We start from the raw sequence: 18577 nt of genomic DNA, 5'->3' as shown, positions 1-18577 counted from the left end.
TGTTCAGCTTTTACACTTGGCAGCCCCAGTGGGTAGACTTTTGGTATCATTCATTTTAAGTCAAGATAGTTTCCATTCAGTCATGTATATTCACACAATTGTTTAAACTCTTTGATAAAATGGGCTTCTCTGCAAAATTCGTACTGAGTTCTAAAACTTATGTGTTCAATTAATTTGGATAAAGTTACTTATCTTTCCTGACTTTGACTTGATAAGTTGAAAAGTACTCATGATTAAAGCTACCCCTTTTCAGTAATTTATAGGAATATATAAATGATATAAGTACCTGGCACATACTACCTGGCCCAATTACAGTTTGTCTTCTGCTAGGAAATGTGTCATGGATTTCAGACTTCCTAAGGCACATGTTTTGCTGTTAGGGCACTCAAAGTTGATGGGAGAGAACACATGTAGGCATGAGTGCATTCTATCACAGGTACCATCATAGACTTACTTACATACAGTAGCTAAAGTATTCCAAAAGTGTGTCTAACTGTAGGGAGAGGGAGAACGGGGAGCAAGAAAATTGCTTATATGAATTTGAAAGAATATATTAGTTGTGTTAAATGATGAGGAATAAGAAGAAAAAAGAACAGCATGTTCAACATCAATGGGACGGGCAGGAAAACGGTCCAGATAACTAGTGCTTTCAGTATGTGGGTATTGGACATGAAATTGTGCTTTGCATCTGTCAGTCTCTCTCATCAGTGTCCTTCTGGAGCATGCTCTATTGCGAAAGAAACTTGGCATAATTCTGATTGGATGACAGGATGTTTCTGATGGCAGGGAGGAGTTGTGATGGTAGTAAATAAAGAAGGGTTGGTGTGAGGTGTCTGGTGCAGTTACCACAAGTCAGAGCCATGTATGTGATACAGAAACCTCAGAAGATGGATTTCATCTGAAGACCATAGTCTTGAAAGGTTGGGTAGAGGAATAAAGGGAGTCAGATGGTACATTGAAGGAGAGTATGGGGCTTTAATGTTAATGGTGCACTGTGAGTACTTGTGCTGCCTTATTTCTTTGGTGTTGTGTTTGTGTGTGATTAGGGAGACTTTGCCTGTGAGCATCCTCCTCCAGACTAAGGCAATGAAGAGAGAGTAGTGAGATGTGATCATCCTGTGTTTAGATTCATGGCACTTTATGTGGGTCTATTCTCCGGCTGATGCTTAATGACCTCTGCTTAATCAGCAGGCCTCAGTCTGTCAGTTGAAGGCCATGTTCCAGACAAGCTAAAAGGTGATTATCGTTCTCAGTCTTGTACTGAAAATGCAGAAATGAAAGGTTATTTATTTCAAATAAAGAAAGCAAGTTGGAGCATTCATTAACTGTACAAAACGAGACAGATAACGCAGAACACATAGCATCTTGCTGTAAAGGACAAGGTTTTAGAAACTAAAGTGAAGGTGCGTTTTTGAAGAGTGGAGAAGGAGCCATATTATATACATACAGCAAGGAAATGAGAAAAACTCAGCTTTAAAGTTCCATGTATGTGCAAACACACACACACACACACACACACACACACACACAATAATGACATACTTTTAGAAAATAGTACATAATACTAACAGGTAGATAGGGAGTTAGACTGGTCAGGAAGAGGATGATGTAAGACTAAAGGAAGAACTTTTAAAGAAGCAGCTTCCAGAGTTGGCTCACAGTATGCATTTGAGATTCTTTAAACATAACACCTAATGTATATTTGATAGACCATAACTCATTCATATTGTAAAAGATGTAGAGTGTATAATTGGTAGATTGTAACTCATACATGTTGTACAAAGCATGCAGATACCCAGTGTCTTATACATGCCCAAATTCAGTTAATATGGAATCTACTATCATAATTATTCAATAGCCCTTTTAAATGATATAACACAAATTTCTACAAAACCACAAATTATTCCAGATAGACTCAGTTTTCTTTTATGATAAAATTTCAAGTCATAGTATGTGTATATATATATATATGCATATATATATACACACACACATATATACAATAAGATATATGTGTGTATATATATATATATATATATGCACACACACACACATATGTGTGTGTGTGTGTGTGTGTGTGTGTGTGTGCACACTAAGATGTTAAGAGTTCAGGAAGCCATGTGTGTTGGTCCTCTGTCCTATCTGGAACTTTGTCAGATTTATGAAGTTTCAGATAGGGCACAGACGCTGCCCCACTATTCCTGCTCCTTCTTCCACACCAGTGAATGCTTCATTAGACATACTGTCATGTATCTCTTACTTAGACATCACATATACAAGAAAGGCATGTGGAAGATGCAGAAAAACTGAAAGAAGTCAGGAAAGATGAATGAGCCTAAATGAGTCAATTGAATTGGTCTAACAAAGAGAAAAGTATGGGACTTGCACTCCTAAAATTGTCTTCAATTTTATGATAAATTTCCCAAAATTGATGTCTCTGAAGAGAACACAAGAAGGGGAAAGAACGTTTTTTGTTGTTGGTCAGAACAAATATAAACTATTTGTAAGATCACAGAGAATGTTTTTTGAAGAGCTTGCAGTGCCGTGATAATTTATGTGTTTGTAGTGTTGTGCTGGCTAAGAAAAAGAGTTCCCATTTGGATTGGGATAGTATGCTTACTTATTTCCATGTCTTCAACTAAAATTCACAGAAACTGAAACAGAACTTAGGGGCATTAGAGTTCGCTGCTTCACACAATTGGTTTTCAGTTCCACACAGAGAACAAGAGCGCAACTCTTTCGAGTAGATAAGGTTGGCAGAGCCAATCTAGCTCTGTGCACTCATGGCTTGCATTCGTCTTCAGACGGTTTTGGCTTGAAGTACAGCTGTAGAGTCACTGAAGCAGTTTTTGGTATCAACCGAGGTTAGCACATGTGCAGAGAGTGAGTTTAAGCACCTGAAAGCCATCATTCCCTCCTCCCACTCACATATAGTCCTTCATTGTTATCAATATGCTCTGGAATTGGTACTGTTACAAATGCTTTCTTATATGAATATTTTGATTATAAAATTCTCTTTGTATTATCACCCATGAACTTTCTGATTCCAAATATGTTCTTGAAGGACTAAGGATCTGTCCCTTGAGCTTTCACACAAAAGAACTTCAGAAAAAGAGGAACTTAACGTATTGGCCCAATTGTTTCAAGTTATCAAATGAGTTTAGCCATCTTGATGTACAGCAGGTTTAGCCCAAGAGTTGAATATTTCTCAGCTTCAAAATATAAACTGAAAGCATTTTCAAATCTCTAGGTGACTAATACAATGTAAGGCAACAGTGTTTTGCCCTAAATTATGTATCAACTATCCTTTTACATTTTGTAAATAAATACACACAATTTTGTATAAAACTGTGTGTTCAGTGGGGATATGTTCCAATATTCTCTGTATGTGCACTTCTGCAATCCATTTGTAGCTTTCTCTTTAGTTTTAAATTATGTGATATATTGAACTTGGGGCCCTTGAGCATCCCTGGAAATGCCCTACCACTGAACTACACATCCAGAATATTTGTGTTACCTTTGACACATGGTCTCTGTGTAACTGATCTTGAATTCTCTGTAAAGGATGGCTTCAAATTCATGAGTTCTTCCCACTTAAATACTGAAACTAGAGATGCCTGACACCATTCTGCCTTTCAAATTTTTATTATAGATTTTCATTTTAGAGATAACTTGAAAAAATTCAAGTCCATTCTTTGTGACCTATAGTAGCCTCAGAACAGCCTCTGTACAAAGTGAATTCATGGATTAGGCAAGTTAAACCACATATTAAAAAAATAAGGCTGGAGTGATGGCTCAGTGGTTAAGAGCTCTGACTGCTCTTCCAGAGGTCTTGAGTTCTATTCCCAGCAGCCATGTAGTGGTTCCCAACCATGTGTAATTGGATCTGATGCCCTCTTCTGGTGTGTCTGAAGGCAGCTAGAGTGTACTCATATAAAAGAAAGAAAGAAATGTTTTAAAGAATTAAGCAAAACATAGAAAAGTAGAAAGATATACATTAGTATTTACCCTCCTCAAGGTGATTTACTTAAGGATAAAGACTTGAGTCTCAGATTGTGTTGAATGGTAATTTAGTTGCAGATTGGTATCTACAATGGCAATAGTTAAAAATCAACTGACAGCTGTATGTCTAATAGATTTCATGAGTCACTTTGATTTTGTAGTATATGGCCACTGATACCCTTTTACTTAGTATAAAACATCAGCTCCTCCAACGTTCACATTTGCTTTCCAGGTCTAAAATCTGCTGCCATCCACCCATTTAGGTCGAAGGCTGTGTTGTATGAATGTTTCTAAATATCCCATATATCTGAATCTGATTCTGTAGAGGTGACGGTGCAATATGGGTATCTTTGCTTCAAGACTCAGAGAGACAGATGAGAAGGTGATCTCAGTGTAAATATCACCCACCCATTATGCATCCTCCCATTTAAAGGTGGTTTGGTGTTTTCCTGTAGTTAAGAAGAGGGGCTGATGCAAAAGAGGAAGAGGCAAAAGCACTCAAGCACAAGAACCTAGTAGGAACAAAAGAGATGCTAACAAGAGAGGTACTGAGCGTGTGGCTGTGTCTATACTCAGGTCAGCAGGCTGAGTTCAAGACAGTGGTTCTCAAGCCTTTGTAAGCATCAGCATCCCCAGGAAGGTTGCTTCAAACTCACCCTCTCAGGCTCTTCCCCGTATTCTCTGGCTCAATGGATCATGGATATTGAATGTCTAACTAGTGCCTCTGGGACACTTTGACTGTTGGGCCAGGAGGCTACTCTTGCAGAACCACTAGTCCGAGGTTATAGTCTCCAGAGTACATGTATGCTTCACAGGTCCTTTCTGCTGAGAGCAACCAGGGTTTCAGGTCTGATTCAACAAAATAAATTCAAGAGTTGTCTCTTCATTCAAGCTTGGCAACTGGAAGGAAAGAACATTGGCAACAATGAGAAGAAGGAAGAATATGAATGTTGATTTATGTCTTTGTATATCCATATCTATTCATATTACCTTAGATTAGAGGTTCTCAACCTCTGGGTCACAACCCATTTGGGGGTTGCATATTAGATATTCTGTATATTGAATATTTACAATACAGTTGATAACAATAGCAAAATTACAGATATGAAATAGCAGTGAAATGATTTTATGGTTGGGGGTCATCACAATGTGAGGAGCTGTACTCTATTAAAGGGTCGCAGTATTAGGAAGGATGAGAATACCTGCACTAGGTCTTTCATTCAGACAAGAAGATATTATTTTAACTGAAAACAAAAACAAAACAAGCCAAAAATACATCAATGTCTTGACAGTAAATAAACCTCTTTTATAAATAAAGTGTTCAAGGTGAACATGTATTATAGTCACTCCTGAAGGGTCACATTCAGAAGCTGTTGTAGATCCATCAGGATTATTGGATTCTAACCAAAGACTCAGGTTATCCACCTGTCTTAAACAAGCTGACTCTGTGCTCTTCAGAAAGCCCTTTAAATACTGCATGCCTCACCTTTCCTGTAAGAGGGATCATTGTACTCATATCTTATTTTGTTTATTTCTATATAGTTAGACTTTCTGTAAAGAATAACTACACTTGAGGCTTATGCCACTCTTTAGAAAAAGGGAACTAAACAAATCTAAAGAACCACATGGTCATTTATGAGATTAAATTTTCTGTAGACTTCCCAATTTCTACCTAAAGATCTGCCTTCATAAACAGTTAACTATTGCCCAACTTTTATGAACTATATTTAACAGTTTTCACCAGAGACTTCCAGCCCTTTCCCTCTCCAAACACAACAGTTGCCCATATCAGTCTATGTTTAGGGCTAACTTGACAGTTCTGTTTCTGTGTGCCTTCTGGATAGCAGGCCCATGAATGACAGTGCAAAACTAAGAACAGCTTTAGGCCAGAATTATGTCTGCCCCAGTGCTTTTCTGTTTAATTGCTGGGGAGTGTGAATTCCAGAAATTCATTTCTAGGGTGCCACAAATAACAGAAAAAAATATTAGATGAGGCTTGGTTTACCAGCAAATCTTTTAAATAAAAACTTCACATATGTAAAAAGTAAATGAAGGAATAAGTATATTAGCTGAGCAAAAGCAGCAGTATTGAAAGCTGCTCCTCCCTGCCTGCCTCATAGAGAAACTGAACTTTGAAAGTGTCAATCCTTGAGGGCACTGAGTTAAATGAATGGTCTAAGGGAAGGGAAGTGAGTACTGAGAGGAAAGCTAGAAAGCCAGGCTCCTGGTTTTGTACTTAATGGCTTCGTTCATCTAGTCATTTCACAATTACCTTAAATATCTCCATGTGCCACCAGATTATAATGATACGAATATTATTCCTACTGCACTTAGATATATTAAAGGCTATCTGTGCTCTAGACACTATTTGATTTTATGAGAGCTAGTACTACAGCTAATTAGCCATCAGTTTGAAAAGCAGATAGATACTTAAGTGGATGAGTAAACTTGGCTTGGAAGGGACTCAAAGCCATAACTAGAAATGTGTAGCAAATTGGAAACTGTGCTCAAATCAGAATTTACTGGACTCCAAACTCTAAGCCTTAAGCCAACCTGCTCTATGACCCTCAGCACTGCACCCTGTGCATGAACATGAAGTTACAATAAACAGAACAGGTACCATTCCTTCCCCCTAGAAAACATCCTTTTCAATTTCATCTTTGTTAAGTTAGCATTCTTACTAGATCTTTCATAAATCCCAGGCAATTAAAAGAGGGCTTTAATGAAACTAGCACATGTAATTGGTTGAATGGTTTTATATCATTACACCTTGGGAGCTTCACAGTTGCTCTGGAACATTTGCTGAACTGGGCTCTTGCACTGAAGTCTAAAGATAGAGAACCATCTAGGACACACTAGCTCCTTGTTAAGAAGAGAATCAGCTGCCACATTCAACTCTCTGCAGCATCCCTAGGAGTGGAATCTCTTCCTTGAGTTTACTTCTCTCAGGGACCTCAGGTCTCACCTCACATTCTTTTTATTTGAAGGTATCCTTAAGTCAACCCATCTTTCAAAGATGTTCCTTCTCATTTGCAGATACAGTTCTGTGTCATAATTAACATTTATGAAATGTTAATTAGCTGCCTACAGCATCTTCTCTGATTAAAACTATTTTTATTTTAAATAGTATCTCTCTGTCATGAGCACTGCTTAATTTTAAAGATATTATTAGTGTGTGTGTGTGTGTATGTGTGTGTGTGTGCGCGCGCGCGCACGTACATGTGTTTATGCCACAGCATATGTGTAGTGGTTGGAAGAGAGTTTGAAGGAATCTGTTCTTTTCTTCCACCATGTGGATCCTGGGGATTGAACTACAGTTATCATGTTTTGGCAAATGCCTCTGCCTGCTGATCCAATCTTTTGGCCCCACTTCATAGCTTTCACCATTGCACACATTCGTGTTTTCTAATCAGCATTTCTAGCCAGCTGTGCATTTGCATCTAAACCACATCAAGAAATGTTTATAATGTAATCTAAAATATATAAAATATAAAATATATAAAACATAAAACTATTTGAAAATATAATGAAATGACAATGTGAATGATTTAAAATAGAATTAAACCACATTAGAAAATTACAGCTTCCAAAACTATGAGGCCCATGCATGCTATATTTTACTGGCTGCCCTAAAGCATAAGGGACTGTGCGCATTAATGAGGCTACATATAGTATTTCAATTTTCATAGATTCTTAATTGAAGTACTTCATTCTAAAAATGGCCTCAGCCCATCCTTTTGCATCATACACTGAAAGTTGTAATAGGGCCATAATATATGTGAAAGTATCTTAGCAAGAAATTCCGAGATGCCCCCAAATGAAACCAGTAATCATTGCTGCAGGGATGGTATCATTGCTGCAGAGTGGCCACTATCTTCAGTTATCTGTTTGTCAAATATGTTTTCTAATTCTTATTATGATTGAAGAATGAGAAAGAAGAAAAGAGAAAGAAAGATGCTTTGCCCGGGGAACTAATACAATAGATCTTCAGGGACTTGAAAGCCGAACAATTATCTCAGCCACAGGGACGATGGAGAGTCCCTTTGTTAGCCGTTTATGACACATGTGCAAGACACTGACAGTAATTTAGAACCTAGGATTACTAGTCTTGCCATGTTGCCAAGAGATTTCTGTCTCAATAATATATTGATTATATTATTGTAATGAGTTGGCTGATGACTCAGAGTTACAAAGAAGTTGTACTAAATTTATTTGAGGGAGGCAATGCTGGAAACTTTGGAATTAATATGAGCATGTTTAAATATGTTTCATGTCAACTTTTACCGACATTACAATTCTGGTTGTTGGCTATTTCCTTGAAAGTGATTGTTGGCTGATCAGCTTTTTAAACCACTTGGTCAATGCTGGCAGTCCCCTTTCAGTTAATCGTGTGCCTACTAGTCACAGGCAGAATTTTTCCATGAGTTAAACCATACACAATTTGCCTCATGTTGTATAAACTCTGTGGATCTTTGAGATCACAGTATGTCTGCTTCTCACTGAATGCTGTTTTGAAAAGTGTTTTGTTGGCCACAATCCATTTTCTTGTATATCTGCCATATTGCATGTAACACATCTGGTGATCTTGCCTGCTCTCCTGCAGGAAGCCTCAAGTACATGGGAACTCCAGCTTTTTTTCAAGGGACAGTCCACTATGAAAGCTGATTCTTTTCTATCTGTGCTCCTTCTTCCACTGTTGTGTCCTATTCATAATCCCCTCTAACTGCACTTCACACTGGATATCTGCCAGCAGCCAAGCAGCAGAGAAATGGATCATGCCAGCTAGCAGAGTTAACATGCCATGTCTGGAGCACTCAGAGCGTCTGGGTGTGTTGCATCCAAAGTAATCACAAACCGGTGTCCTGTCTTATAAAAGGGTAAAATGATGCTTGCCAGTCCTTCCATCAGAATAGATGGTGTGAGTCATTGCATTCTATAAGCTGTTCCCATTCCAGGATGATCTTGATGTTATGGTTGGTTAAGTATTATTGATGAACTAATCATGTTCCTAAAATAACCCAATTACATCAGTTAAAAAGGAATCATGAAAAAATAAACAGACCATCTTATCATAAAGGCTTGTGCAAGAAGCCAGAAGTAGTCACTGTTTGCTGTGTTTGTTTTACTGTATGGTGCACACATATCCTTTGCACACGTATCAGATTCATGTTTACTGTAACTGGGGGGAGTTAGTAAGTAGCTGAAATTACTTAATGCATAATAAAAGATTATGGACAAATTTTAAAAAACTAGGCACTTACATTTTATCAATAAGCTAAATAACAATGAGAAAAGAGAGATATAAAGCAATTAAAATTGAATATGAGGCAATTTAAATACAAAGAGGCAGGCCTAGACTCTGAAGCTGTGTGTGCACAGCTCTCAATGTGATTTATTTGGTGACAACACTGTACTATACACTTAGGACTCATGGTAATTGGGTAATTATTTTTAACTTTTTGGCATGGGCTTCTATGCTCTTAGACTTCTGGGTTTTTTTTTTATTCTAAAGAATGAATATCCATTTTAAGAACACTTCTTAGTCTATGATCTCCACAAAAATCACAAGTCCCATTGTGTGTGGCAGGAATAACATTTTATCTTGTTAGTATTTGACATGATTCATTGTGACAGAAAAAAATTCAAAGGGATCACATCTATTTTAATATCATTTTTAAATTATTGTGGTGTACCAAAGCAAATCATTCTAGTTTTGTTAAGGATAAAATCTGCTGTCCACCAGAATTACCATCTTGGACATCTTTTTTCATAATTAGACAAACACCAATCATGTGATATTTGCTCACTGTTTTAGAACTTCTGTTCCTTCATAAAATATTTGAACATTAGGCTATGGCAATGACTCAGTAAGTCTAACTGCTTGCTATACGGGTGGAAAGAATCCAAGTTAGCTACTCAAATCCCACATAAAATTCAAATGAACTAGTGGCTCAGCACCCCTACTGGAGCGCAGGGAAATCTCTGGATATTTGCAAATCAGCTTGCCAGGGATACTCAGTAGAAATACACCTTGTCTCCAACAAGGTGGAAGGTTAGGACCCAAACCCCAAGGTTGCCTTCTGACCTTGACTCGTACCATAGCACAGGTTCCCATATTCACACACACAGGTGCACACACCTACATGAAAGTCCGTGCATACACACGCACACACCACAATGGAACAGCTTTTGCTTCTGTTGGAATGAGTATCATGCCAGATGCACTTGCGTATACATGGGAAGTAGGAGCAAGATAATTGCTGTGAATTGCAGGCCAGCCTGGACTACATGAAGAGGTTAAACGCAGCTTTTGACTACATGGTAATATTCATTCTCAAAGTGACTATAAATAATTCCATATATAATAGTAGTGTATGTGTTGAGCCTAAGTTAATCATAGATGTCCTCAGCAATTAGGGAAAAAAATAAGAAGTGTCTTTGTCACAAAGGAAGTGAAGGTAGGCATCATGGTGTACATACTGGTTTTCTTGAGTATTTGCACAGCAGTGTATAATTTGTTAAGTCTTTTATATCTCTTTGTAAGACTGCCAAGATAATCTGAGGAACAAAGTTTGTAAAAGAAAGAAAGAAAGGAATGAAGGATGAAAGAAAGAAAAAAGGATGAAAAAGGGTTTTATTCAGCAATGCTTTGAGTGACAGCTTGATTATAGAATGCCCCATTTCTTTTTTACCTTCAATATACAAATTTTAAAGTGGATTTCTTTCCAACCCATAAATATAACAATTAGAGCTTCATTCAGACGATAACATGTACAGAGTCAAATGCATAGTTCATACTTGTATGAGAGGGTACCTATCCATGGACATCATTATAGTGATCAACATGCCTGCTTATTTCTGGGTTGCTGAACACTGAAGTGGATGCTTAGATGTTGCTAGGGATTTGGGTATACGTTTTTGAGTAGTTTTTGTCAGTCTTTTTTTTTTTTTCAACATCAAAATGTAAATATGTAAAAGGAGAGACTAAGTTGACAAAGACTCAATGCAGGTGGAGTGGACTCCATCTAAAAATCAACAAAGTAAGGGTTGCAAGCATGAGTGCCCATGTCTGTTACCAACCCCCAAAACTAACTATATAAAGACGAGATGGCCTCTTTTCCTTCAATTACTAGACATTAGATTTGCTCAACTATGCCATTATGAACTTCTTCTGAAATAAAAACCTAGTATCTTCTAAATTTTGTTTCTTTTAGGCTTTCTCTTAACCAAGGATAGGAGGAAAAACATCTTCATTAGCATAGAGTCATCTCTAAGGAAGAGCAGGGATTGAGGTTAAGTCCGGTTACATGCTTTCATTCCTATGCCAAGCAAGCATAATAGTGGTTGTGATCTGGGAAGAGATGTGCAAAAAGAGGAACATCTTCTCTTACAGCTTTAGGCAAAGGTAAGGAAGTTGACCGTTACCTCCTCCTACATGAACATTGTCCTTTTAGGTTTGGTGATCAGTTCATTATGATCTCCTGTCATTCTCTGTTTTTCGTTTTAGTTTTTCATAGCCTGACAGGATAGATGTTTCCAGGTGTTCTCCTGTCACCACCAAGCATGCCAGCATGCCTCCCAAGGTTTGATCATTCTGCGTGTTCTTTTCTGCTTTCACTCGACCACAGGACATCTTTAAGTACATTTATTCATGATTTTTTTTCCTCTCAAATTAGTTATATCTTATAACTGACTGTGTATTTGCTTTGCTTAGATGTCCGCTGGTGCTTATGAAATGAAGAGATCCTTGAATAACTTAATCTTGTTCTACACATATATTATTTCCCCAGACTCTTGCTTCACAGTTTATAACATTGATACCTGCTTTGGGGAACAAGAAATCTCCAAGCTTTGTGAGAGCATATTTGCCACTTGGTATGAGTGTCTGTTGATCCACGACAGGAGCAACCATTGAGTGCCTGTCACTAGTTGGTGAGGAGAAGCCCTTTCTGGCCATCGGACTTGTGCAGATACCCATACCCAGTTCACTCACTGTTTCACCATCTCTGTCTAATTCTTGGAATAGAACAAATCAAATCTTATCCATATTAGATACTTTCCTTGTGTATTATGTGCAAAGATTTTGTGGTTTTGATTGGCCTAGTTTTGTGGCTCTTTCCTTGAATTGTGGGAGAGTTGAATAAAATCAGTGTTAAGTATGTGGAGCTCTGCTTGATTGTTGATCCAGCCATTCATAATCATAAACACATATCAAGGACCTTCTATTATCTTGGATCTGTGCTAGACATGGAAAGATGATTAAAGTGCACATTCTGCTCTCAAATGATAACAATCTTGACATGGGAGGAGGTAAATAAACAATTAAGTATAGTGTGCACTCAACAACAGACAAGGCTGTGATTAACTCTAAGGGGAATGTGGAGTTGGAGGAAACTTAGTGGATTCAAGATTTACTTGGGCTTTAAAAGATGAATGGGATTTTCCAGGTAAACACTAGGAAAGTAACAGGGATTTTCAGATGGAGATACTAACATATGTCAAGGCACAGTGGTGTGCACTACCTTGGGAATATCTGCAAATATTTGTTCTGTCAAGCGCATAGTATGTGAGTGGAGAAAGGAGATGTGAGCTGGAAAGATGGGCAATAAGAGCCTGGTGTTTGCCATTAGGAATCTTAGACCATCTGTCCTAGGAAGACTAATAAATGCATAGCTGCTTTGCAGGTGGAAAATGATTTTATGTTTTTAGTTTAGAAAGATGTTCTGACTTGAAGAAATGGAGATGAGTTGGAAGCCAATGGGAAAAGCAATGATGAAAACTTGAATGATGTAAACACAGGCCTAAAGGAAATATAGAGTAGGAAACAAAGTCAGAGGAGAACTTAGTGGTATTATAGAGTCTATGTGAATGAGAAATGGTTCAGCATGCAGATAGATCAGAAAGGATAATGACAAGGTTGCTATTTCTGGACATTGGGCCTCTGGGGTAACTCTAACCAAAAATAGAGGATACAGAAAGAAGAACAGGTTCCTAGGGTATGACAGTCAGTTAATAAACAGACTGTGTATTGAACGAGTTTGTCTACCAAGCCACTGTGCTTAAGAATCCGTGGTTTGTATTTCGTTTGTAAGTTTTGTTCCATTTCATTTTTTTTTTGGCCTTGTTTTGAGTGGATTTTGTTTCAGAATCAAGTTGGATAATTCACAATAATTCCATAGAATATGAACTATCGGAATGGCCTATGGTTTTTCCACTAACTGTTCTATAGGTTGTTGTGTCATAAATTCAGCCATCCTGGTGCCAGGCTTGCTGTATCTTCAAAATTACCTTCATACTTTTAACCTTTCCAAATGTATCTTGTATTCCAGGTCTCAGTACTTTATGTATGGACACAAAGAATGATAGAATTCTAGGTCTTGAGAGGAGGTAGGTAATTCATACTTATCCCTTACTAACTCATTCATCTGAGTCAGCAGAGGCAATGAGTTTAAGGGTTCACTGGCAATGAAGCAGTAAGTTAATGCTGGAATAGTCACTGAACCTAGAATCCCTAATTTGTACTAATTAATTTTGACCTATCACTGTACATACAATCCATAGTTCCCTTGGTTCTGGTTCTTCTGTGATATAAAAGCCATGTGACTCTGGGCAATTAGAGTAGACAGTTTCTCTTTTGTTGACTCTTCCCTCGGTGTATAACATTGTACAGCAGAGGAGTAGGCTTGGGTAAAGGAGAAGACAAAATACACTGCCTTCTGACTGGGGTCCTTTGGAGGGGTTAGCATGAATTATTCTACATCTTGGTAATGTTCTATAGTGACTTGATCTTTCCTTGGGAGACACCCAGCCCTTACTCTCTCCTGCATTCATATTCTTTCCATTAAACCCAGATTTCAAAAGCAGAAGCAGACAGAGTCAAATGCTTGTAAAGCAGGAGGGTCAGCTGCAATTCTCACTTCTATTTGCACATCCTAAGGTTTTAAACAAACAAAATGAGTGCTCATTGCTGATTCATGTTTTGATTTAGGGTCCTGGATCCTTTTCTACCTCAGTCATGTGATATGCACCATGGTGGCTTTCATCATATAATGCAGTCCGGGCTCCCCTAAATCCTAAAGCACTTTATAAAAGTAAAACCATAGGTCTCATGTTTCTGATGAAGAGAGCATGGCATAGAGAAATTTTACAAAGTGATACAACAAATAAAGGCGGAAAAAGAGTCCGGGATCATTTTTTTTTCAGTCTGCATTAAATGATGCTCTCTCTTTTGCTTTTCTGTTGTCAAAAGCCCTCTCTACATTCTGTATTGTTAGGTCATCATCTCCTATAGTTTGCACAATATGCTGTATTATGGATTGCTCACAAAGCAGCCGATATGAATTCTTTATAATGGATTTGTTCTTTTCAATATTTTTGTCATCTTTGGGCTTAATAGAAATAGTTCAGCATGTTATATTGTGTGATCTGTTCCTAAATAGATAAAAGATTTCTGTGTTTTGAAGGAAACATACATATTGGTTCATTTGCTGCATTGCCCGCAGGAATGTTAGTCTGTAGAAGGAAAACAACTGTTTCCTGACCAAAAAAATCTTCCTTGACTGCCTTAGAAACTTGCATTTCAACAGAAAAATAAAGAAAGGTAATCCATAAACGATTAAAGCCCCAATGTCTTGAATAATGTTTACCATCTCTCAGAAAAGCTGTGGAAGATGGGGAGACACAAAGGTGTCTCCCTTTGTTACTTGGAGAATGGCTCTCTCTTAATTTCCTTCCAAAACCTTCAGATATGCAAGTGTGAGTGAAGGCATTTTCTCTACATACACAGCTCCTGGCTTGCCCTGAACTACCAGCAAAACCACAGGAGAGAGAAAGCAGTGCATTCTCCAGCAAGAAATGAAACACCAGTGTCCACAATGTGCAAAACACTGTGAAATTGGAAGCATGTCCCTAGAGTGGCTACAAAAAATAATAATAAGTGGCAACTCTCAACAATCTCTTGGCAAATAATCAATTATCTTCTGAATTACTATACAAATCTATAGTGCATTTTGCCGGCCCATTGGGGAACGGCTTCCACATAGGAGCCGGTCACTTGAGATAGAGGGCCGGTTTCAGTTTGTTTCCAGGTTGCCTCTGAATTAACAGCCACTGGCCTGTGAGCTGGCATGATGCAATCTCAGAGCTCACATAATCGAAGCATTGAACTGACGAGAAATGGTAAACGCATTCCAGCAGAGAGCTGTGGCCTGTTGGTGCATTTTGTAGTTACAGGGTTGACTTACAGAGCTTAATTTTTAAACCTGGGGAAACAGCTAAGCTTGTCCAGGTTTGCTGGGGGCAATGCTTTGGATCCAAGTTGAATTTGTTTGGCCTCCTGATAGATTTCAAGGGGTGTAAAGAAAATAAGAAAACAATAGATAATGTTTTAATACTAACCGTCCATATAAATAAATCTGTGGAAATTCAGGTTTCTTTGCAAGAATACCTATGATTAATAAATCAGTGGTTCCATGAGATTTTTTTCTGCCTGTACAAGTTTAAATGAATCATATAACTGGATTTCATATTATAGGCTTTTTTTTTTAGAACATTCTAGAAATGTGGACCTATGGAGATATATGAAAATATTCAGAATCTGGTTAGCTTGAAGAGCAGTGCAGGAGAGGCAGCCTGTGAGCCTAGCTGATAGAAAATATTCAAAGGAAGGCAATTCAAGAGACCTCTTCTGTTTTTACTGCTACTGTGTTTAAGGGGGCAACACTTGCTATCATAAAAACCTTACTTGAGTTAGAAGTCCATTTAATACACTGCCTGGAGAAACATTCCTTTAGTTAGTAAGGCCTGCTTCCCTTCTTCACCAAGTTACACCTCGGAGGCCTCTAATGCACACAGATGCATGTGTGCCTTTGTGTACTTTCACCTGTTTTGTGGACAATAAGTACTTGGTGATTATCAAGAATGGAGGATTTTCTAAATCATAGGCTATTTTATCACAAAGAGGAAACTCACTCATTTACCGTCCCTCCCATCCTTCCTCTTGCCTGAAGGTCAACAGTTTATGTACTTATTTGTTCTCTCCGCAAGAGAGATGGCTCAGTGTTTAAGAGCACTTGCTGCTCTTGCAGAAGACCCATGTTTACTATCTAGCACCCATATGGCCGTTCACAGTTGCCTGTTATGTAGGTTCCAAGGGATCTGATAACCTCTTCTGACCTCTCCAGGAGCAGGCACACTTAGGGAGCACATACATACATGTAGGCAAAGACTGATACATAGAATAAAAATCAAAATCAATAGAGATTTTAATTAAAAGTCAAAAAGAATAAAAATCAAAAAGTCTTTTAAAAAATATCTTGTTAGAGCTAGAGATATACATATAAATACATATTCAAACCAAGAAGAGGATAAAGAGGAGAAATTCATGTGGAACTTAGTTTTCACCCTTCTTTCTTGTGTTTTATTCTTCTTCAAAGTGTCCCCTTTACCAATAGCATGGCAATTCCTTTTGTGCCCCTTTGTCCACTTTCCTGGTTCCCATGACTAACATCACACTAGACGCATAGTTTTGATATCTGCTTTCGTTACTCAGGCTCCTCGAGTCAGACTGACTAGCCAGTCCACTAGAGGTGAGAATTTTCACTGGGTGAATTCACTGTGATGGGAATACTGCATGAAATTTAGCTTTGCTTGACTTGGCTCTTTCTCAACTTATGAAAAGCTGAATATTCTCTGTATCTTATAGGCATTATTAATTGATATGTTGTCAGCACTTCCATAAATATTTCTATACTGCAGTGATTTCTTTGCCCTGGAATGTGTGCCGACTCTTCAGCACATCCTCCACCTATGAGATCAGATACTGTCAGTGAGAAGGGACCGAGCCAAGCTGCACATCAATTCATCCCTGCTCGAATTACATTGTGCTGCAATGAATGCTTTTATGAATATTTAGAATAATATGGCACCAAAGAACCATTTAGACTACTCAGAGTTCTTAAGAGAACCAATACGTCTCCGAAGAGGGAGTTGACTCTTCTCACATAATCAGATTAAAAATTGCGACAAGTCAATTTTTCTGTAATCCTTTTTGAAAGCATGTTACATTTCCTTTCTGCTCTATTGGAAATTTTCTTACCCATTAGTACATCAGAATTGCATTCATGCCTACGGATACTGTGTTTTCTTCTTAGTTTTTAGATGCCATGACTAAAGTTTGAGCTTTTAGCATTGTCCACACTGTGATAAATCCCAGATATTGCAAGAACACAATCTAAACTAATTTAGGGAAAACAAAAAGAGCCCATTGGATTTGTGATGCTGAACAATGGGTATCTAATTATCTTTGCCACAAAGGCTTTGACTGGTTAGACTCTTCTTTCTCAAAGTTATTGGATTTCTAGCTCTCCATAGTATCAATCAGGATTATTCAGGAACTCGCTGAGATTCTCTTCTGTGTTAACCTGAGAAATGGGTTTTTAGTGAGTTGAACACTGGAATCGAGTCAGTATCCTGGGATGGTCAAGCTGATTTCCTAGACCCCCCCAAGGATGCTGTCTCCATAGGAATGTTTAACCCCCTTCTACCACAACAGAGTATAGGTTTTCTTCTGCATTTAGGAATACCTTTGGTAATATTTGTAAAGAATGCCTTTGGGTATTTCTGAGGCCAAAATTTCTTAGTATCTTAGGTGGCAATTGAGATAAATATATTAACTTGTTTCAAATCATTGTGAATGGTAGTACTTCCTCTAAATATTTCTTATTTATGTTATTATCATTTTTATTCTCTTGTTTCCTAGTTTGTCTCCCAAGTGTCAACCTGAGCAAATTATATATTATTCTTTTTTAAAGATTATGTTTTTGTAATCATCACAGAATATGTGACTAGTCCAAACAGGAAAAAAATAATGAAGTAAAAGCATTGGACCCAGGGGGTGGAGGTTCTTTGCTGCTCTGTAGCAAGGCTGTTTTGATTCCTTCCCTGCTGTGAGATATGCTGGCCACTGAGACTTGCTGGCTCAAGGACACACAGAACAACGTAATCAAGTGTGAAAGAATTGATGCTTGTAGCAAGTATTTCTTCACTCTCTTCTCTGATGGTATCTGAGGACTTGAGACAGAAAATATGGGGAGCGATTTCCTCAGAAGATCTGTTAATAACTTCACTATACCCATGTGCCCTCAGGACCAGACCCTTTGGATTGACCTGCTAGGTCTTAGCACTCGATCCTCTCCATAGAGGTGAACTTTCTGCACAAAGAACTATGAGATGCCTAAGGATTGCTGCTTCTCATTAAGAAAAGACAAAATCTAATACCACTAGCAATGTCCTCTCTAAGACTATCCCAGGAATATCTGTTTAGCAGAGGACACACTTATTCCTTCTAAGAGAGTACTGTGATTATTTTGGGGGATTTCTAATGCTGATGACTTCTAGTCCGTCTCCCTCTTTCTCTAAATTTGTTGTTTAAAAACCACTAGAAGTGGTAAACATTGCTACAGCTCTCTCAGCAAGTGCCTTTGTACTAAACTTAGGGAGCTCAGTCTGAACTATAGTTTACACTTCATCCCTAAGCTTCAAATCACAAGATTATATATATATATATATATATATA

General features: G+C 38.0%; 1 protein-coding gene across 5 annotated transcripts in view; it reads left to right on the top strand.

Annotated features, from left to right (window-relative positions):
• The window catches only part of Fign (fidgetin, microtubule severing factor), a 117533-nt gene that overhangs the window by 54583 nt on the left and 44373 nt on the right, over window positions 1–18577 (top strand). The window contains exon 2 of one of the 5 annotated variants that reach the window (XM_031370443.1): window positions 13332–13389. The exons of the other annotated variants lie outside the window; for them this stretch is intronic. The gene's annotated coding sequence lies outside the window, so the exon portion shown is untranslated. The remainder of the gene's footprint in view (window positions 1–13331; window positions 13390–18577) is intronic. 5 annotated transcript variants of the gene reach the window in all.

This window comes from Mastomys coucha, unplaced genomic scaffold, assembly GCF_008632895.1.
Source record: "Mastomys coucha isolate ucsf_1 unplaced genomic scaffold, UCSF_Mcou_1 pScaffold15, whole genome shotgun sequence".
NCBI lineage: Eukaryota > Metazoa > Chordata > Mammalia > Rodentia > Muridae > Mastomys > Mastomys coucha.
This window is presented reverse-complemented; position numbering and strand designations above follow the sequence as displayed.